The 22,952-nt window shown below is 36.7% G+C and overlaps 1 pseudogene; it reads left to right on the top strand.

Annotated features, from left to right (window-relative positions):
* The first annotated feature begins 21,837 nt into the window (after positions 1-21,837).
* Positions 21,838-22,743, top strand: LOC136323345 (gamma-sarcoglycan pseudogene; annotated as a pseudogene).
* Positions 22,744-22,952: the final 209 nt, after the last annotated feature.

Below are 22,952 nucleotides of genomic sequence, written 5' to 3'. Positions count from 1 at the left end.
TGTTTATTTTGTTATCAGTTTCTCTTGCTGAGCAAAAACTTCTTAGTCTGATGTAGTCCCATTCATTAATTTTTGCCTTCACTTCTCTTGCCTGTGGAGTCAAATTCATAAAATGCTCTTTAAAACCCAGGTCCATGAGTTGAGTACCTATGTCTTCTTCTATGTACTTAATTGTTTCAGGTCTTATTTTTAGATCTTTGATCCATTTTGAGTTAATTTTTGTACAGGGGGAGAGACTGTAGTCCAGTTTCATTCTTTTGCATGTGGCTTTCCAGTTTTCCCAGCACCATTTATTGAAGAGGCTTTCTTTTCTCCATTGTGTGTTGTTGGCCCCTTTATCAAAAATTATTTGACTATATATATGTGGTTTTATTTCTGGACTTTCTATTCTGTTCCATTGGTCTGAGTGTCTATTTTTCTGCCAATACCATGCTGTTTTGATTGTCGTGGCCCTATAATATAGTTTGAAGTCAGGTATTGTAATGCCCCCAGCTTCATTTTTTTTCTTTAGGATTGCTTTGGCTATTCAAGGTTTTTTATAGTTCCATATAAATCTGATGATTTTTTGCTCTATTTCTTTAAAAAACGTCATTGGAAGTTTGATGGGAATTGCATTAAATTTGTATATTGCTTTGGGTAATATAGCCATCTTGATTATATTTATTCTTCCTAGCCAAGAACAAGGTATATTCTTCCATCTCATTATATCTTTTTCGATTTAAGGGGATTATTTTTTTGAGTTCGTTTTCTGAAGTTTTATTGTTGGCATATAAAAAGGGAATGGACTTTTGTATATTAATTTTGTATCCTGCAACCTTATTGTATTGGTTTATTGTTTATAGTAGTCTTTTTGTGGAGTCTTTGGGTTCTTGATGTATAGTATCATATCATCTGCAAAAAGCGAAACCTTTACTTCTTATTCCCCAACATGAATGTCTTTTATTTCTTTCTCTTGTCTGATTGATGTGGCTAGGACTTCCAGCAATAGGCTGAATAAGAGTGGAGACAGTGGACTACCTTGTCTTGTTCTTGATTTTAGGGGAAAAGTTCTCAGTTTTATGCCATTTAATATGATGTTAGCTGATGGTTTATCATAAATGGCCTTTATTATGTTGAGATATTTTCCTTCTATATTCATTTTGTTGAGTGTTTTAAACATAAATTGGTGTTGTATTTTATTGAATGCCTTTTCTTCATCTATTCATAGGATCGTATGGTTTTAGTTCTTTGTTTTGTTGATATGGTGTATTACGTTAACTATTTTACATATGTTGAACCATCCTTGTGATTCTGGGATGAATCCTACTTGATCATGATGAATTATTTTTAATGTGTTGTTGTATTCAATTTGCTAGTATTTTGTTTAGTATTTTAACATCTGTATTCATTAGAGATATTGGTCTGTACTTTTTTGTGTGTGTGCTGTCCTTGCCAGGTTTTGGTATGAGGGTTATGTTGGCCTCATAAAATGTGTTTGGAAGTATTGCTTCTTCTTCAATTTTTTGGAAGACTTTGAGTAGAACGGATCCAAGTTTGATAGAATTGAATGTTTGATAGAATTGACTGGTATATCCATCTGGCCCTTGACTTTTGTTTTTTTGGAGGTTTTTGATAGTTGTTTCTATTTCCTCCCTGCTTATGGGTCTGTTTAGGCTTTCTGCTTCTTCATGACTCAGTCTAGGAAGATTATATTGTTCTAGAAATTTATTTCTTCTAGATTGTTAAATTTGGTGGCATATAGTTTTTCATAGTATTTTACAATGATTCTTGGTATATATGATATCTGTGGTGATTTCTCCTCTTTCCTTCTGGATTTTGTTTATATGAGTCTTTTCTCTTTTTTCCTTAGTGAGTCTTGCCAAGGGTCTGTCAATTTTATTGACCTTTTCTAAGATTCAGCTCCTTGTTCTATTAATTTTTTCTATAGTTTTTCTGTTCTCTATTTTATTTATTTCTTCTCTGATTTTTATTATTTCCTTTCTTCTGCTGGTTTTGGGTGGCCTTTGTTCTTTTCTCTCTAGTTTCTGAAGGTGTAAAGTTAAGTGGTTTGCTTGAGCTCTCTCTTATTTGTTCATATAGGCCTGAAGTGATATGAACTTCCCTCTTATTACTGCTTTTGCATCCTAGGGATAATGATATGTCATAATGTTACTTTTGTTTGTATATATGTTCTTTTGATCTCTGTTTTTATTTCTTCTTTGACCCACTCACTTTTTAAAAGTATGTTATTTAGTTTCCACATTTTTATGGGTTTCTTTAGCTCTTTTTTGCAGTTGAATTCTAGTTTCAAGGCTTTATGATCAGAAAATATGCTTGGTATAATTTCAATCTTTCTGAATTTGTTGATGTTATTTTTGTGGACCAACATATGGTCAATTCTTGAGAATGTTCCATGTATGTTAGAGAAAAATGTATACTCTGGACCTTAGGATGAAATGTTCTGTAAATGTCTATCATATCCAATTGTGCTAGTGTTTCGTTTCAGGCCAATATTTCTTTATTGATTTCCTGTTTGGATGAACAATCTAGAGCCATGAGCAGTGTTGAGGTCTCCAAGTGTGATTGTATTTTTGTCTTTTTTTTTTTTTTAGGTCAGTCAATAGCTGTCTTATATATTTTGGTGCTCCTTGGTTTGGTGCATATATATTAAGAAGTATTATGTCTTCTTGATTTAATGGTTCCTTTATCATTATGTAATAACTGTTTTTGTCTCTGATTACCTTTGCTGTCTTGTAGTCAGCATTGTTAGATATGAGTATTGCTTCATCTGCTTTTTGGGGGGTGTTATTTGCTTCGAGTATTGTTTTCCAACCTTTCATTTTGAATTTTTTTTTAATCCTTGTAGCTTAGATGTGTTTCTTGTAGGCAGCATACAGTTGGATTATCTTTTTTAATCCATTTCGCTACTCTGTGTTTTCTTATTGGTGAGTTCAATCCATTTATATTTAGTATAATTATTGACACTTGAGGGTTTTCTATTGACATTTGATATATTGTTTCTGATAGCTTTGTATCTTGTTTGGTTCTTCTCTCTTTTTTTCTATCATTAGGGGTTTTTTTGGTTGTAATCTATACTTCTTTCCTTTGTTACTTCTTTTTTCAAGCCATGTGTTTCTGTGGTGGTCTTTTCTGGGGTGGTGACCATTAAGTAATGGAAAGGATACATATCATGTTCATTGTAGTACATTATCACATGAGTGCTTTTGCATTCCATCTTCCTTTGCTACTATTAAACTTTGTCCTCTTCCCTTTTTTGTTTTTGTTGTCACAGATTAGTCTTGTTTTTATTGTGATCTTGATCGAGTTTTACTTGTGGTTTTGTTTTGTTTGGTTCTCTGTATCTGGTTGGAAAACCCCTTTAGTATTTCCTGAAGTGGGGGTTTCTGGTGATAAATTCCCTCATCTTTTCTGTATCTGTGAATGTTTTTATTTCTTTTTTGTATTTGAAGGATACTTTTGATGGTTATAGTATTCTTGGCTGGAAGTTCCTCTCTTTCAGAACTTTAAATATTGGGGTTCACTCTCTTCTAGCTTGTAGAGTTTCTGCTGAGAAATCTGATGATAATTTAATGGGCCTTCTTTATAAGTTTTATTTTTCTTTTCCCTGACTGCCTTGAAAATTCTTTCTTTGTCATTGATTTTTGCCAATTTCATTGATGTGCCTTGGAGTAGGTTTGTTAAGGTTAAGATAACTCGGTGTTCTGTTTGCTTCTTGAATTCGAGGGTTTAGTTCTTTCCACAGGTTTGGGTGTTCTCACCTATTATTTGTTTGAATATGTTCTCCATTCCATTTTCTCTCTCTTCTCCTTCTGATATACCCGTTATTCTTATGTTGCTGTTTTTGATGGAGTCAGACAATTCCTGTAGGGCTTTCTTATTTTTTAAAATTTATGAGTCTCTCTCCTCTTCTCTTTCTAGTATTTCTACTTGCCTGTCTTCTATGTCAATAATTCTCTCCTCTATCTGGCCTGTTCTATTTGCTAAGCTTGTTATTTTGTCTTTCAGTTCATAAATATTTTTTTCATCTTTGTTTGATTTGTTTTCATAGTTTTAATTTCCTCAGTGATGTTTTCTTTCTGTTTGTTGAATTGTTTTTTGAGCTCTCTAAATTGCCTTTCTGTGCTGTCTTGTATATCCCTGAGTATTTTTAGGACTCTAATTTTAAATTCTCTGTCATTTAACTCCAAGGTTTCCAAGCTATTGAAATTTTTTTCTATAGATTTTTCTCATATATCTGAGCTATATCTCTGTCTTTTGTATCCATGATATTTTATTTCTTTTTCCTTAATGGCATGTGAGAGTGCTATTGTTAATAACACTAATAAGAGTTGATATAAAAAAATTTTTTAGAAAATACAGTGAAAAACTGAAAATTCTATTGTGCTAAGTGGAACAGAAACTACATAAAACAGAGGGCTTGAGTTGGGGGAAAGTGACAAAGAGACAAAAAACGAGGTAAGAACCTAGAAAATGCTACAAGGGAAAATTTTGGATCAAGAGTAAAATAATTTGTTTGTAAATGACAGTCGAATGAGAGAAATAGTGAAAAAGAAAAGAAAAAAGAAATAAAATTCCATGAGAAATGAAAGTTCTATTGCATTAAGTGGAACAAAAACTGTATAGAACAAAGAGTCAGAGTTGGGGGAAATGCTAATGAGGTGAAAAGCAAAGTAAAAAGCACACAAAATGCCACAAAGAAAAAATTTGAATCCAGAATAAAATAATTTGTTTGTGAGTGGGGATCAAATGAGAGTGTCGGGAGCCGACCCACAACTGCTGGCTGACAAGGTCACAGCAGAAGACCCACAACTGCTGGCTGACAAGGTCACAGCAGAAGAAGACCAAAAACTGCTGATTGACAAAGTCACAGCAGAGAAGACCAATGGCTGAGGGGTGACAAAGTCACTGCAGTGAAGACCAATGGCTGTGGGGTGACAAAGTCACCACAAAGGATAGGCACAACGATACTCCCCCTTTTGACTTTTTAAATTAATCTGGCCTTATATCCCCCCTTTTCTGGGTGTGTGCTATTATTTGTGGCACAGGGATAATAGTACCGTGCTTTCCCTGTAGATTTGTAGTGATTTCTTTGGAAATGAGACAGAGGGTGTGAATTCCACAGAAAAGCCTGTAAGCCCCTTGAACTGGGCTCATAGACATAAGAGGCTGGCTATGATATCCCTCATAAATGGTTAAGTTTGTAGGAGAATTCCTTCTTAATCATGTTAAAAAGAATAAATTGTAACTTAGGAGGCAGTGGCTGTGCACAGAGCACCCTTAGGCCTTCACTTAACATTTTCCTCCCTAGCCTTTTCATGTGATAAGTAGAGAAACATTCCTTTCTTCTTTGATTTGCAAATAGTGGTATATTCTGAGAAGAATAGAGTCAGAACTTAACTAGTGTTTAAATATAATAAATAAGTAATATTTGACTAGACATTAGTATCTTAGGTAAGGTATAGTAGAATGGCCCATTGTGTGGCCTAGGATGAGAGCGTAGTCAGCAAGAAAAGAATGTTTTACTAAGAGAATTGTCTTTTGACTAAAGGCAATTGCTAGGCTTTCTCAATGAGATGTTCTCTTGAGATTCAAAAATGTAGGGAAATCCATGGAATGTCTTGTGTTGCTGCTGGGCTATCTTGCAAGTGCACTCTGCATATCTTTGGGTGAAAGCTATTCTTGATGTTATGTTAATTTCTTTAGAGGCAAGCCTTTTAGAACTAATACTCTAAAAGTTTTTACTGATGTTGTTATCGCTATTCAAGTTATTTTGTATTTTGAATGATTTGCTACCTGATTTGTGACTCATAGATGTAAATTAACTGTTATCCGGAAACATGAAAACATAGTGAAACAAAAGTAATAATTAAAACCATGTGATTGTAACTCGGTGTGCGTGTATAAAAAGGGAGCTATACTAGCATTTGGTAGAGATGCCTGGCAGTAAATGCTAACCGGAGAATAAAGAGAAAGAAAAGAATTCGGCTCTCACTCGATTTTGCCAACGCCGTCTCCTCCTGTGGGACCCCTGGATCCCCCCCGGGGCTGGACCCCGGCATGAGAGAGAAAGTGAAAGAGAAAAGAAGAAACAAAACAAGAGAGAGAAAAAGAGAGAAAAGAAAACAATAAAAAGAGTTAAGGTTTTTGGAATATAACTCTCATAGAAAAAACAAGAATGGAAAATGTAATGCCTATGGGTACTGTCAGAATTTCAGAATAAAAAGAGAATAATAAAATGGAAAGAGGATAACATGTCCAATGTAGAGGAAAAAAAGATAAAAAAAATGAAAGAAAAATGGAAAAACTTATAAAGACTGTATTTTTTCTGGTTTTGAGAGTTTATCTTCTTCCTCTTTCTTTCTTCTCTCTCTTTTTGGCCAGTGGTGCTATACCCCAGGTTCTGACCCTGTGGCACTCTTAGGCAGAGATTTGCAGTTGATGTGTCACTATGGTGATGATATAAACTAGGCCTCAGTCCCATTGGTAGGTGGGGCTTGTTAACATTTGCAGGTTCTGACAATGGGAGAGTCTGTTTTCTTTGAGCCTCTCCCCAAATCTCTCCTTCCTGAACAAGCAGCCTGGGGACCCAGCTGTGAAGTTGTTCCAGCCACTGCCTGGAAAGCAAGAGGCTCTAGGAGCTGTGAAATCCCCCCTCTATCCCCACTCAAAGCAGGGTTCTGGGTAAGGCTTTACAAGCCAGAGCTGCCAGCATAATCAGGCAGCATTGGGATCTGATTCCTCTACAGGTGTCTTTCTATGAGCCTCAGAGCATGTCTAATATGCCTCAGTGTTCCACAGGTTTGCTCTTCCCAGGCTTTAGTCCTTTATAACTTGCATCAGCTAGCCAGAAGATGCCCCAGTCATTGCCTGCAGAGCAAAAGGCCCTAAAAGCTGACAATTCCCTCCTTTAGGTCCATTTAAAGTACAACCCTGTGTATGAAAGCTCTGCCAACCAGAGCCACCAGCTTAAGTAGGCAGGAGGGTGAGCTGATTTCTGGACAGGCTCCTTTCTATGGTTCTCTGGATATGTCTAGTTAAATTTGCCTCAGCGCTCTGCAGGTCTACTCTCCACAGGATTCTCCCTTGTTGGGAAGCCTACAGTCGAGCCCACCCAACTTTCACAGTGTTTTTCAAGGTCTGTTCCATGGGACTGTGCTTTTTAACCTGTATCGCCTGGTTGGAAGTTGCCCCAGGCACTGTCTGCAGAGCAAGAGGCCCTAAAAGCTATCAAGTCCCTCCTCCGGGTCCACTTAAATTGCAGGCCTGGGAAGGAAGACTTTGTCAACCATAGCTGCCAGCGAAAGCCAGCCAGGCAGTGAGCAGACTGTGGGTTAAGCTCCTTTCAGTGTTCCACAGATCTGCTTTCCAGAGGCTGCCTGCTGCCTCTGCACCCTTCCCCCCACCATTTCCATAGTCCATAGTTCTCTTCTCTGGAATGTGCTTTGTTAGCCTGTATGTCTGGTGGAGGTGCCCTGCATGGATATGTCCAGGCATAGGGAAGCCAGCTCTTGTGCACTTTCCGTGCAATGTTGTTTAGGGATTAGGGATTATACAGAAACTCTGGCTACATCCCATGCATAAGACCACTGCTGACAGTCTCTGACCCGGCCCCTCCATCTCAGAATGTGGGTGACCATGCCTGAGGTGCCAGGAGAAACACACTCATACACTGCCTGCACTCACTGACCAGGTGACCGGGAGTAAACAAAGCTGAAAGCCACTCTGGTATGAGTCTCCACAAGCAACCCCCTCTCCCACCTCTGCCTGAGTTTGCTACTGGCATTAGCTCTGCATTGGTGATCTCAATCTGAGCCGTAGGCACACTCTCTCCTCAACTTGAACATTTCTGCCCTAGCCAGATTCTTTCCTCTTTCCTAGCACTCCCTTCCTCTCAGTTCCAAGTGAAAGCAGTCCTTCCTCAGATCAGTGAGGAAAGCAAAATACTTTGTTCTTCATCTTATTTCCTTCAGAGTGGAATATATATTCAGCCACCTTTTTGCCCAATCATAGCTTTGGTTGATGTATGTGTATTTTAGATGCTCCTGGGGTTGTTTTTTTTTTGTTTTGTTTTGTTTTTGTCTCTAGTTGTTGAATTTGTTGAAATTGCAAGGAGAGGTATTGGGAGCACCCTTCATGGTGCCATTTCTCTGACCAGAAGTTTTTGATAATTGTTTTTATTTCCTCCATGCTCATGGGTCTATTTAGGTTTTCCACTTCTTTGTGACTCAGTCTAGGAAGATTGTATAATTCTAGGAATTTATCCATTTTTTGTAGATTGTTGAATTTGGTGCAATAAAATTTTTTATACTTATCCACAACAATCCTTCATATGACTATTATATCTGTGGTAGTTTCCCCTCTTTTATTTCTAATTTTGTTTTTATGAATCTTTTATATTTTTTATATAGTGAGTCTAGCTAGGAGATTATCAATTTTATTGATCTTTTCAAAGAACCAGCTCTTTGTTCTATTAATTTTTTCTATAGTTTTTCTGTTCTCTATTTTATTTATTTCTGCTCTAAGTTTTTATTATTTCCTTTCTTCTGCTAATTTTGGGTTGCCTTTGGTCTTCTTTTTCTACTTACTTTTTATGTAATGTCAAGCTACTTGTGATCTTTCTTGTTTCTTGATATAAGCCTGTAATAATATAAATGTTCCCCTTATGACTGCTTGTGCTGCATCCTAGATATTTTGATATGTCATTTTCATTTGTTTGTATATATCTTTTGACCTGTGCTTTTCTGTTTGACCCAGTTAATTTTTAGAAGTATGTTGTTTAATTTTCACATTTCTATTTGTACTTTTTGAAACAATAAGTGAAGAGGTAAAGAGACAGATTCCCACATGCACCTGACCAGGATCCACCCAGCAAGCCCACTAGGGGGTGATGCTCTGCCCATCTGGGCTGCTGCTCCATTGCAACTGAAAACATTCTAGCATCTGAGGTGGAGGCCATAGAGCCATCCTCAGAACCTGGGCCAACATTGCTCCAATGGAGCCTTGGTTGTTGGAGAGGAAGAAGGAAGAGAAAGACAGAGAGAGAGGAGAGGGGGAAGGGTGTAGAAGCTAATGGGTGCTTCTCTTGTGTGTCTTAGCTGAAAATCAAACCTGGGAACTTCCACATGCCAGGCTGATGCTCTACCGCTGAACCAACCAGCCAGGGTAGATGTGGGTCTTACATCCCAGGCTGGGTACCTCAGTCTAGAGCTCCAGAGCCTAGAAGAGGCACCCACACAGGATTTGGAAGTGAAAAGAGTCGAGGTTTCTGTCTGCAAAAAAGAGATGAGAGCTCTCAGAGACATGGGCTCTATCTTAAAGGGCCAGTACAAAAAGTCTCATTCACAGTCACTTACCTGGGGTTCTGACAGAGGGGGGAATAAGAGAACTAGAGTTGCATGAGGAGAATGTAAAATTGGAGGCCCAGGGAGAGAACTGTGGGTGACAGCCACTGGAACCCTTGTGCTGAGTCACTTTCCAATAGTGCAGTTTTCATCTTGGGAGGACCAATCCCCTCTGAGCAGCATCAGCCTGAGATATAACAACTATCCCACCCTCAGGAATCTCTCCTGCTCCACTATATGGAGACTGTGGCATTCTAATAAGTCATTCGAGAAGCAGGGGAAACATCAGTGTCTCAGTTTACTGACATTGAGGCTGGAGCTTCTTCCCCAAACTTTCTCAAGTCTATGACTGGTACTTCTGCCTGAAGAGAGATTCAGTAGAAACTGTCTATGCTGTGGGCAGACTGCATTACTGGGTGTAAAAAGCCACACCCAGTAGTCTCCTGACACTACATCATACTGAGGATTGTGAAAAAAGTCTGCACATAGTGACACCTAAAGCCAAGCTACAATGACCATCCTTCTAAATCCCTAAATTGACCCAGGCTCTAGAGTTTACCAGAGGTTTTTACAGTTGCTGAGCCTTACAAACAGACAGCAGACAGAGGCTGCAGGAGGTGGAGTTCAGGGAAATGTGGTCCTTTAAGTGGACCTGTCCCCAGGCCCACAGTGGGTAAAATCCAGCCTAGGTGTGCATTTTAATATTTCCATGTGCACCTGGGCCCAGGACAGTCAGCCACAAACTCTGGATTGTTTGTAGCTCCAAGAAGGTTGCTGAGGGCCAGTCACAGGCAGTGCCTCCCACTGCTCTTCACCAGGTTCCTGCCAGGGATGCTCAGGACTGACATTTCAAGTGGCCAGCTGTGGAGAACATTGATTCAGAAGCTAACAGTCTTGCTAGAGTAATATCCTAATGAAGGGCTCCTCACACCTGGCCCAGCTAAGGTGAGTTCTGCTCTCTATAATCAGCACTGACACAGTGGCTCATGTGCATTGCATAGAGTGGAGCTTCACAGTCAGCCAACCTAAGTGCTGGATATTCTGCCCTGCTGGGCTAGATTCCACAAGGAAAAGGGAGAGAGACTTAGCGTATGGACATTTAAAGTGTGAGTCTCAATGCCACTGTTGTGTCAGGTCAAGGGGCTTAGCCACTGTTTTGAGGGCCAAAGTCAGCACCAGGAGAGGACTCTCTCAGTCTTCCTTCATGAGAACAGAGTCCCATTAAGCTGTAAGAACTACTGCAGAGGGGACTGTTGGCCCCACCCAATCTAAACCTGCTGCTCACTTTGTTGAAGAGAAATAAAATTTGAGTATCCAGCAGTGACTGAGGGACTAGACTCTAGAGTAAAGGCTACATTCCCTGTCCTGAGCGCCTGACTAAAAGACTTCTGAAGTAGGGTGTCCCATTAACATTTTATTTCCAAACTCAGGTGGGCTAACCCAACAAACTTGAAACCTGTAGATGGGTTGGTTGGGTGAGGCCTATCTGAGCCTACACTACAGCCTTTCTAAAGAAGACTGTGAAATACAAGGAAGCTGTAAGAGAAGATCGAGTAGCTGAAAAGTGGAGACAAATTTTACAAAGCTTGGGGCTTTTATGGTGCTGCTATCATCTCTAAGCAGGAATAAGCTGATCCTTATACACTGTTTGGCACCTCCCATATTACCAAGGCACAGAGAAAACTGATGTAAACATTGAAAAGACAGATAGCTACAGACAGGTAGCCCATAGCAGGTCACAAACAAAGGCTGATGCCAATCCAGGAAGATCTAGACCCAACACTAATGGTAGTGGGTGGCAGACTGCACCAACACTAGACACAGCTACCTACATAAGCAGCAAACCCAAAGGTGGAGTCTAATAGGCACCAGACACCATGGAGAATAAATATGCCCAACAGGACAGACATTGCACAGTGTCAATACACATGATCAAGGTTGAGCCTTAGAGCCAGCCAGCCTAAAGTAATAACAATATCAATGAAAGGACCAACTGCATTCAATACTCAATTACAACAGGAGGAAAAATAGTGCCCTCAAGAAGAATGCCAAAGCAAGAAAAACAAATGATCTAGAGGTCTGTACCACCAAGCCCATCTTTCTCATAAAGACATCACAGAAATTTCAAAGTCAAACAGTGCTACCTTATACACAGAAAAAATGGAAAGACATAGAAACACGACCCAAATAAATAAACAAGAGAAATCCCCAGAAAAAGAACTAAATGAAATGGAAGTAACTAAACTACCAGATGCAGAGTTTAAAGTAATGATTTTTATGATGCTCAAGGATCTTAAAGCAACAAAGGATACTCATAATGAGAACCTAAATAAAGAAATAAAAAGGACACAGAAATCATAAAAAAGAACCAGTCATTATCGACAAATACAGTATCATAAATGAAGACTGCATAAGAAGGAATCAACAGCAGGCTAAATAAAGCAGAGGATCAAATCAGTGATTTAGAAGACAAGATAAACAGAAGTATAGAAGCAGAGCAGCAAAACAAAAACAGGCTCGGAAAAACTAAGGAAACTCTAAGAGACCTCACTGACAACATGAAGAGAAACAATACTTGCATTAAGGGTTCCTAAAGGGCAAGAGAATGAACAAAGGATAAAGAACCTGGTTGAAGAAATTGTAGCTGAAATTTTTCCTAAAACAATGAAGAAAAAGATACATAAATTGAGTAAGTACAAAGTCTCATTAAAGAGAAACTCAAGGTAGCCTACACCAAAACACATCATAATTAAAATGCCAAAGTTAAGAGATAAAGAAAGAATTCTAAAAGCTGCAAGAGAAGGGCAGTTAATTATCTACAGAGGAACCCCCATAAGAATGTCATCCGACTTCTCAATAGAAACACTTGAGGCCAAAATTGATTGGCTTGAAATATTCAAAGTGATGCAAAACAAGTACCTAGAGCCAAGACTATCATTTATCCAGCAAGGCTATCATTTAAAATTGAAGGAGAGCCTGACCAGGCAGTGGCGCAGTGGATAGAGCGTCAGACTGGGATGCGAAAGGACCCAGGTTCGAGACCCCGAGGTTGCCAGCTTGAACGCGGGCTCATCTGACTTGAGTAAAAGCTCACCAGCTTGGACCCAAGGTCACTGGTTCAAGCAAGGGGTTAGTCGGTCTGCTGAAGGCCCACGGTCAAGGCACATATGAGAAAGCAATCAATGAACAACTAAGATGTCGCAAAGAGAAACTGATAATTGATGCTTCACATCTCTGTTCCTGTCTGTCTGTCCCTATCTATCCCTCTCTCTGACTTTCTCTCTCTCTCTGTCCCTGTAAAAAACAAAGAAATAAATAAATAAAATGTTTTAAAAATTGAAGGAGAAATAGAGCTTCCCAGACAAAAAAGACTCAAGGAATTCATTACAACAAAACCAGTATTGCAAGAAATGTTAAGGGGCTTGTTGAAAAAAAAAAAAACAAAGAAAAAAAATTGAGAGAAAGAAGATTATAGATAAAGAAGATTATAGATTTAAAGATTAAAATAGCAATAAGTAAGTAGATATCAGTAATAACCTTAAATGTAAATGAATTAAATGGTCCAATCTAAAGGAAAGAGCATGGATAAGAAAACAAAACCTGTACATATGCTGTCTATAAGAGACCCACCTAAGAACAAGAGATACACATAAACTGAAAGTGAAGGGATGGAAAAAGTATTTCATGCAAATGGAAACTAAAAAAAGCTATCATAGCAATACTTATATCTGACAAAATAGCCTTTAAAACAAAACCTATATAAAGGAAATAAGAAGGTCACTACTTATTGATAAAGAGAACTATCCAACAGGAGGATATAACCATTGTAAATATTTATGCATCTAATATAGGAGCACCAAAATATATAAAGCAGATCTTGATGAAAATAAAGGGCAAATTGCCAGCAATACTATAATAGCAGGGGATTTTAATACCCCACTAATATCAATGAATAGATCCTCCAGACAGAAAATTAACAAAGAAACAGGTGGCCTTAAACGACACACTAAATCAACTATATATAATTGATATCTTCAGAACCTTTCACCCTAAAGCAGCAGAATATAAATTATTTGCAAGTGTTTATGGTACATTCTCTAGGATAGACCACATGTTAGAACACAAAACAAGTCTCAATAAATTTCAAAAGAGAGAAATCATATCAAGCATCTTCTCTGACCACAGTGGCATGAAACTAGAAATCAACTACAAAAGAAAAACTAAAAAATATTCAAACACTTGGAGGCTAAATAGCATGCTATTGAATAACAAATAGGTTAACAATCAGATCAAGGAAGAAATAAAAAATTTCTTTGAAACATATGAAAATGAACATACAACAACACAAAATCTATGGGACACAGCAGAAGCAGTCCTGAGATGGAAGTTCATAGCATTACAGGCATACCTTTAGAATCACAAGGAAACTCAAATAAGTAAACTAACCATGCATCTAAAAGAAATAGAAAAGGAAAAACAAATAAAGCTCAGAGGAAGTAGAAGGAAGGAAATAATAAAGATCACAGTGAATATAAATGACATAGAGGCTAAAAAAAAATACAAAAGATCAATAAAACCAAGAGTTGGTTCTTTGAAAAGGTAAACAAAATTGATGAATCTTTAACCAGAATCATCAAGAAAAAAAGAGAGAGGACTCATATAAATAAAATTAGAAGTGAAAGTGGAGAAGTAACAACTGACACTGTAGAAATAGAAAGGATTGTAAGAAAACACTATGAAGATATATATGCCAAAAATTGGGACAACATAGGTGAAATGGATAAATTCCTAGCAACATACAATCTTCCAAAACTCAATCTGGATCAATCAGAAAACATAAACAAATCGATTATAACAAATGAAATTGAAACAGTTATCAAAAACTTCCAGCAAACAAAAGTCCTGAACCAGATGTTCTCACAGGCAAATTTTACCAAACATTCAAAGAACTAACACTTATCCTTCTCAAGCCACACTGCTCACAAAATTAAGGGATCAGTAAATGTGCAGATACTCCCGTACTTTCAGCCTTTTGTATGATGCATTTTTACCAATAAAATAAAAGTTGGTTTTGCATCTCATTTGCATAATCAAACAATTTTCTTTGGACTATCATTTGCTCTAAAGATGTTCTTATTTAATAAAAAAATCAAATGCTTCTTTTATTAAAAAATATTTATTGTGTTTACATAGATTCTAGTGTCTCCCCAAGTGCACCCCCATCCCCCATATTTCCCTCAACTTCTCCCTTTCTTCCCTCCTAAAAGCTTCCTCCCCCCTTCCTTTCAGGTTTAACTCTGTTCCTCAGTTCACATTGTTCCTAAGGTTCCTCAAATGAGTGAGGTCATATGATAGTTTTCTTTCTCTTCCTGGCTTATTTCACTTAACACAATTGTTTTCAGGTCCATCCTTGTAGTTGCAAAAGTTAATATTTCCTTCTTTTTCATGACCCCATAGTATTTCATTATATATATGTACCACTGCTTTTTAATACATTTGTCCACTAACGGACACTTGGGCTGTTTCCATATCTTTGCTATTGTGAACAATGCTGCCATAAACATGGGGGTGCATTTCTTTTTTTGAATCAGTGATATGGTTTTCTTGGGATATATTCCTAAAAGTGGGATGGCTGGGTCAAAAGGCAGTTCCATTTTTAATTTTTGAGGAATCTCCATACTGTTTTCCACAGTGGCTGCACCAATCTGCATTCCCACCAACAGTGCAAGAGGGTTTCCTTTTCTCCACGTCTTCGCTAGCACCTATCATGTGTTGTTTTGTTAATGAGAGCCATTCTGACTGGTGTGAGGTGGTATCTTATTGTGGTTTTAATTTGCATTTCTCTAATGATTAGTGATGTTGAACATACAGATGGCCAATAGACAGATGAAAAAATGTTCAACATCAAATGCTTTTTTCTTTATCACTTCATATTTCTTTTAAAATACCTCCTAATTTTTGTGAGCATTATATTTCAAAAAATTCAAGAGGAGGAAATACTTCCAAACTCTTTTTATGAGGCAAGCATTATCCTCATTTCAAAACCAGGTGAAGACACTACAAGGGAATAAAATTATAGGACAAAATTGCTAATGAGCATAGATGCTAAAATTCTCAACAAAATATTAGCAAACCAGATCCAGCAATACATCAAAAAGATCATACATCATTATCAAGTGGGATTCATTTTTGGGAGGCAAGGCTGGTACAATATTCACAAATCAATCAATGAATTCCATACACATAAACAAAAGGAAGAATAAAAATCACATGACTATATCAATAGATGCAGAAAAAACATTTGATAAAATTCAGCACTCATTTATATTAAAAACTCTCAGCAAAGTGGGAATACAGGGAACATACCTCAACATAATAAAAGCCATCTATAACAAACTGACAGACCACATCATACTCAATGGGAAAATATTAAGAGCAATCCCCTTAAGATTGGAAACAAAGCAGGGGTGCTCCCTTTCACCACTCTTATTCTACATAGTTCTGGAAGTCCTAGCCACAGAAATCTGACAACAAGAAGAAATAAAAGGCATATAAATTGGAAAAGAATAAAAACTATTATTATTTGCTAATGACATAATATTGTATATAGAAAACCCTAAAGTCTCAATCAAAAAATTACTAGACCTTATAAATGAATTTGGCAAGGTGGCAGGATATAAAATTAATATTCAAAAATGAATAGCATTTTTATACACCAATGATAAACTGTATGAAAGAGAAATTTAGGAAACAATCCCCTTCACTATTGCAACAAAAATCATAAAGTACCTAGGAGTAAATAGATTTAACCAAGGAGGTAAAAGATTTGTACTCAGAAATTATGACATTGAAAAAAAAATCAAGACAGACATAAACAAGTGGAAACATACTGTGTTCATGGATAGAAAGAATAAACATCATTAAAATGTCTATATCACCCAAAGCAATCTATAAATTCAATGCAATTCCTATTAAAATACCAATGGCATATAGAACATATATTTCAAAATTTTATATGGAACCCTCCCCCAAAAAAAGACCCGAATAACCTCAATAATCTTCAAAATTGAAGAACAAAGTAGGAGGTATCACACTTCCTGATATCAAGTTATACTATGAGGCCATTGTAATCAAAACAGATTGGTACTGTTATAAGAACAGGCATACAGATCAATGGAACAGAACAGAGAACCCAGAAATAAACCCACATCTTTATGGTCAGTTGATATTTGACAAAGAAAGTAAGAGCATACAATGGAGTAAAGACAGTCTCTTTAATAAATGATGTTGGGAAAATTGGACAAGTGCATGCAAAAAAATGAAACTAGACCACCAACTTACACCATTCACAAAAATAAACTCAAAGTCTATAAAAGACTGAAATGAAATATAAGTCACAAAACCATAAACATCTTAGAAGAAAACATAGGCAGTAAACTCTTTGATATCTCTTGTAACAATGTTTTTGCCAATTTATTTCCACAAGCAAGTGAAATAAAGGACAAAATAAACAAATGGGACTATATTAAGTTAAAAAGCTTTTTCATAGCAAAAGACACTACTAACAAAATAGAAAGCCAACTCAAACAATGGGAGACTGTATTTGCCGATATATCTGTTAAGTGGTTAATTACCAAAATGTATAAAGAATTTCTAAAACTCAAGACCAGGAAGTTAAACAATCCAATTTAAATGGGCAAAGAAATTGAATAGACACTTCTCCAAAGAGGACATACAGATGGCCAATAGGAATATGGAAAAATGTTCAATGTCACTAATCATCAGAGAAATGCATATTAAAACCATAATAAGATAGCACCTCACACCTGTCAGAATGGCATTCATTAACAAATCAACACATATTAAGTGCTGGAGAGGGTATGAAGAAAAGGAAACCCTCTTGCACTGCTGGTCAGAATGTGAACTTGTGCAGTCACTGTAAAAATTAGTATGGTGTTTCCTCAAAAATTTAAAAATGAAACTGCCTTTTGACCCAGATACCCCACTTTTAAGAATATATCCTAAGAATACAAAATCACTGATTCAAAAGAAGACATGCACCCCCATGTTTATTGCAGCATTGTTTACAATAGGCAAGATCTAGAAACAGCCCAAGTGTCCATCAGTAGACAAGTGGATTAAAAAGCTGTGATACATGTACACAATAGAATAGTATGTGGCTATAAAAAAGAGGAAAATCTTACCTTTTGCATTAGTATGGATGGACCTGGAGATTATTATGCTAAGTGAAATAAGCCAGGCTAAAAAAAAATAGCATATGATTTCACTTACATGTGGAATCTAATGAACAAAGTAAACTGAGGAACAAAATAGAGGCAGAGACAGGATTATAGGGAGTAGAGGGACAGCTATCAGAGGAAAAGGGGATGAGGATGAGGAGATGGGAACAGAGAAGGTGAAAGGATTATTGAAACTATATATACATACCACATAGATACAAATAATAGGACAGGAAATCCCAGAGGGAAGGGGGGAGGGTGTTAGTGGTGGGGAGCAAGGGGATGTAATGGAGGATATGGGGTAGTGGGTGAAGTCATTATATTGAGTGGGACACTTGAAACCATGTTAACACAATAAACTAAAATTAGTAAAAAATTTTTAAAAATCACAAGTTTTGGAAAGGTTGTAGAGAAAAGGAACCCTCATTTAATGCTGGTGGGAATGCAAATTAATACAATCATTATGTAAAGAAGTTTGGTGGTTCCTCAAAAAATTAAGAATAGAGTTACCATAGGACCCACCAGTTCCTCTACTGAGAAGCTACTCTCAAAACTCAAAAAGTTGGTATATAAAGATACATGTACCCCCATGTTCATCACAGCATTATTGTCAGTGGTCAAGACATAGAAACAACCAAAGTGTCCCTCGATAGAGAACTGGATTAAAAAGATGTAGCACATATATACAATGGAATACTGTTCAGCTATTGAAAATGTGGCATTATGCCATTTATGAAAACATGGTTGGACCTTGAGAGCATTATACTGAGCAGAATAAGTAAATAAGAAAAAGCTAATAACTATATAATTTCATACACAGGTGAGATATTAAAATGAGACTTATGGACATGGATAAAAGTAAAGTTGTTACCAGGGGCGAGGTAATGGTGGTGGGAAAGGGGATGTTGGGAAACAGGGAAAGGGGAGGGGTTTGGGGAGGGTGTAAAGAGGGACAAATATAGGTGATGGAAAATGATATGCCTTTGAATGATGGGTATACAACATAATGAACAGTTCAAATGTTATAGAAATATTCAACTGAATCCTATGTACTCCTTTGATTAATGTCACTCTGTTAAAGTTAATTTTCTAAATAAAATTTAATTATTAAAAAAATTTGAAAAAAATACTTAATAAACCTAACAAAAAATGTGTTTGACCTATATACTGAAAACTGCAAAGCATATTTGAAAGAAACTGCAAAAGACAAAATGAAATAAAAAAATATTTCATATTCATGGATTGAAACTATCAACATAATTAATATGGCCATGTTACCCAATACAATATACATATTTAATGCAATCTACATCAAGATCCATAGTCATTTAAAAAAAATAGAACAAAAAATTACCAAGTTTTTATGGAACCATAAAAATCCCTGAATAGCTCAAGCAATCCTGTCAGAAAAGATTGATACCAAAAGTATCACACTACCTGAATTCAAATCATATTGTAGAACTATGATGATCAAAACAGTGTGGTTTTGTCAGAAAAGCAGACATATAGACCAATGGAACAGAATTGAGAACCCCAAAATAAAAATATATATTCATGGACAAATAATCTTTGATAAATGAGCCAAAAACACACAAAGAAAAAAAAAAGCCTTTTCAATAAATGATCCTGGGAAAATTCGAAGCCACATGCAAATGAATAAAACTGGACTACAGTTTGTTTCCCTGAACAGAAATTAATTCAAAATGTATCAAATACCTAAATATAAGTTCTAAAACAATAAATTACACTGAAAAACATAGGTTCTAAACTCATGGACCTTGGCCATGGAGAACAATTTATGAATTTCACTTTAAAGCAAGGGAAGTAAAGGCAAAAATGAATAAATGGGACTATATTAAACTAAAAGTCTTCTGCACAGCAAAAAAAAAAAAAAAAAGAAACAAACAAACAAATAAATCCTGACAACAAAAGAAATAAGCAACTAACTAAATGGGTGATGATATTTACAAACAACATCTTTATTAAGGGCCTAATATCTAATATATATAAAGAACTTACAAACCTCATCAAGAAACAAGCAAGAAATCCAATTAAAAAGTGGGGAGAAGACCTGAACAGACAATTATCCCAATAGGACATACAAATTTCCAACAGATATCTGAAAAAATGCTCATCTTAACTACCTACTTGAGAAATGCAAATCAAAATTACAATGAGATATATCACCTCACACCTGTCAGAATAACTATCATCAATAAATCAACAACAAGTTGGCTAGAGTAAAGAAAATCCGTGTGCACTGTTGGTGGAACTACAGCCTGGTACAACCACTGTGAAAAGCAGTATGAAGTTACCTCAAAAAATTAGAAATAAAACTGCCTTTTGACTCAGTAATTTCATTTCTTAGAATATACCCTCAGAATCCTGAAACACTAATTCAAAAGAATATTTATACCTCTGTGTACATTGCAGCATAATTTACAATAGCCAAAATCTAGAAACCACTCAAGTGCTCATTGTTAGATGAGTGGATAAAAAAAGATGTGGTATATTTACACAATGGAATACTATGCAGCCATAAAAAAGAAAATATTACCTTTTGTGACATCATGGATGGACCTGGATAACATTATGCTAATTAAAATAAGCCAGTCTCAGAAAGACAATTACTATATGATTTCACTCATATGTGGAATCTAATAAACAAAATGAATTAGCAAACAAAATAGAGGCAGACTCCTACATAAGGAGCAAGCTGACAACTAGCTGTCAAGGGCACTGGCTCAGTGAAGAAGGTGGAGGGATAGAACAAAAAAGAACAACAACAAAAACCCCTCATGGACAAGAAGAGCAATGTAGTGATTGCTGGCAGAGGAGTTGGAGAAAGGTATAGGGTGAATAAATGGTGATGAACTTGACTTGGAGAATAAACACTCAATCCAGTGTACAGAGATGTGTAGTAGAATTGAGCTCCTGAAAGCTGTATTATTATGTTAACCAGTGAAACCACAATAAATTTATTAAATAAAATACAGGGTATTTAATTTCTATGACCTTCATTTCATTTGGTCCAATCATTTACTCATTCATTTGTTCATTTACTCATAGCTGAATAATATGCCATGCTCCATACTAGAAATCAATGGTGAGGTATATGCTTTCTTGACAAAAGGCTTATAATTCCTAAGGCTCACTATACAATATTGATTAAATTGACCAAAGAAATTGCCAGTGATTATTTTAGACTGACAGTAGGAAATGCGCTAGCCAGGTAGTATTTTGTTGCCCTCATGACCACTCCTCAATAAAAACAAGTTGAAATAAACACAATGCAAGATATCAAAAAGAGTAAGAAATGGATAGGGACCCTAAAGCCATAATAAATTTATTGTGGTTTCACTGGTTAACATAAAGCATTAGAAATGGTATAAACTTTACCAGTGCACAAAAAATACAAAGGATGTTCCAGGGTGACCTTGGACACCTAGGCTGAAAGAAGATGCTTGATTTGGAGCATTATCAATTCTACTGACCTACATGTGACAAAAATGTGAGGTATGTGTAAAACTAGGCATACTCAAAAAAAGACATTCCCATGGCAAAAAATTACATCTCAAATTTGAATAATAATGACTAGCATTTGTTATTCTATATGCTTTATATGTATAAACTAATTTGACACTCACAAAATCTTTGAATAAGTTTCTTCTGTTGTCTCCATATTACAAAGGAGGAAACTGAAGAACAGTAAGGTTAAGTACATTGTCCAAGGTCATGTAAAGGAAAGTTGTAGAGATAATTACTGAATTCAGGGAGAAAGGCTTCAAAGTCCCTTCCCCAAACAATACACTGCCCTGCCTCTGGAATAATAAGGCTTTTTAGTATCTATGGGGAACCTCTGAAGAGTCAGGAACACTTAAAAATTAGGCACTTTACATGTTCTGTTTCCTTTAATCTTTGTAGAATTACTTGATAAAGATATTATATATGTATGTGTGTATATATATATATATATATTAATATGGGGAAATGAATGCTGAGGAAGAGGTGAAATGTTACTCAGAATTGTAGAACCAAAAAACAGCAACACTAGGAGTTCCAAGAAGTTCTCTGCCCCTTTCCTTCCTGGCCCCTGTGTCAGTGGCACCTGGAGCCTCAGCGGGAATGTAGACACCTGTGGCTGGGGGACACTGCTCTACCTTCCAGGAGCAGAGTTGTTCCTGTGGTCGCTGAGGAAGGATGATACGGCTAAGGCACACACTGTTTGAAGAGAAGACAGTGGATATCCGTCTGGAATGAAGGGAAAGGTAGTGGCTGTTTGCACCTCTGGACCCCAAGAAGTACAGCAGATGATATTTAAACAATACACTACAACCACAGAAGGCACTCACATACAGAAGCCAGAGACCCAGTAAGTCTACAAAATCGTCATTATGGCTGGGGAAAGCATTGCCTCTACATATTTGTTCTTTATTTACTCCTCATTTTCCTTGTGATTTTTGCTTTTATAATTTGGATACTTAAAGTGATGTGGTTTTCCTTAACAGGAAGGGGTCAATGGTGTGTTACAGAAAATGGGCATTGTCTGAAAGGGGTCAGAATTTTTATTCTTATTTTATGCCAGAGACATATACTCCAGAATAGACTAATCTCTGCTTCTACAGTATACTGGGAATATGACCATAACACAAGAAAAGGTCAAAGACAGACTAAAAATGGGTCCCAAAATGATAAAAGTCCAGAGTCAACACTTTTAGATCAGTTCCAAATAAGGGAAGCCACTGTTGACTGTTGATGATAACAAAGTTGTTGGTAGCGATAGACTTTAAGTAACTGGGCCTGAAGGGGCTCATTTTGAACATACAGTGGAGATACCCTTCTAAGAGCTAAGACATTTCATGAACTGAGATTAGAATCCCCCACATGAAGTCTAAGCATGGACAGCCCAAATGATACTATTAAAGCTTCTACTGGGAAAATAGTGGTCCTTTCTCAAATAGACACCATTTTTCATAGCAGTGATGAAATGCCTTTGCTTGATTTTGAAACTGTGTTTACCCCTGTTGGTTCAGGGGGGTTGGGGTCCTGCTGGCAGCTCACAAAGGCTCTATGAAATTTGTGTTTGTCCAGACAAGAAAATTTACCTCTCTGTGGTTGGCACAGGTTCCACATGCCACAAAAATAGTCGCATCTATCTCTAAACCACTCACATCTTCCATGGAGCACCTGCCTTGTTTCAGTGAACTTTAAATTACTGACCTCAAACTTTCACACTTAGAGCAACTTGACATCCTGAAAAACTGAGATGGTGAAAGAAAGCAGAAGGACACACTTTCAAAAGGAACTCAGAAAAAAAATGTACCAATGGTGTGTAGATGTTAGACACAAAATTCAAAGAATTATCCAAAGA

Source organism: Saccopteryx bilineata, chromosome 2, assembly GCF_036850765.1.
Source record: "Saccopteryx bilineata isolate mSacBil1 chromosome 2, mSacBil1_pri_phased_curated, whole genome shotgun sequence".
Taxonomy (NCBI): domain Eukaryota; kingdom Metazoa; phylum Chordata; class Mammalia; order Chiroptera; family Emballonuridae; genus Saccopteryx; species Saccopteryx bilineata.
This window is presented reverse-complemented; position numbering and strand designations above follow the sequence as displayed.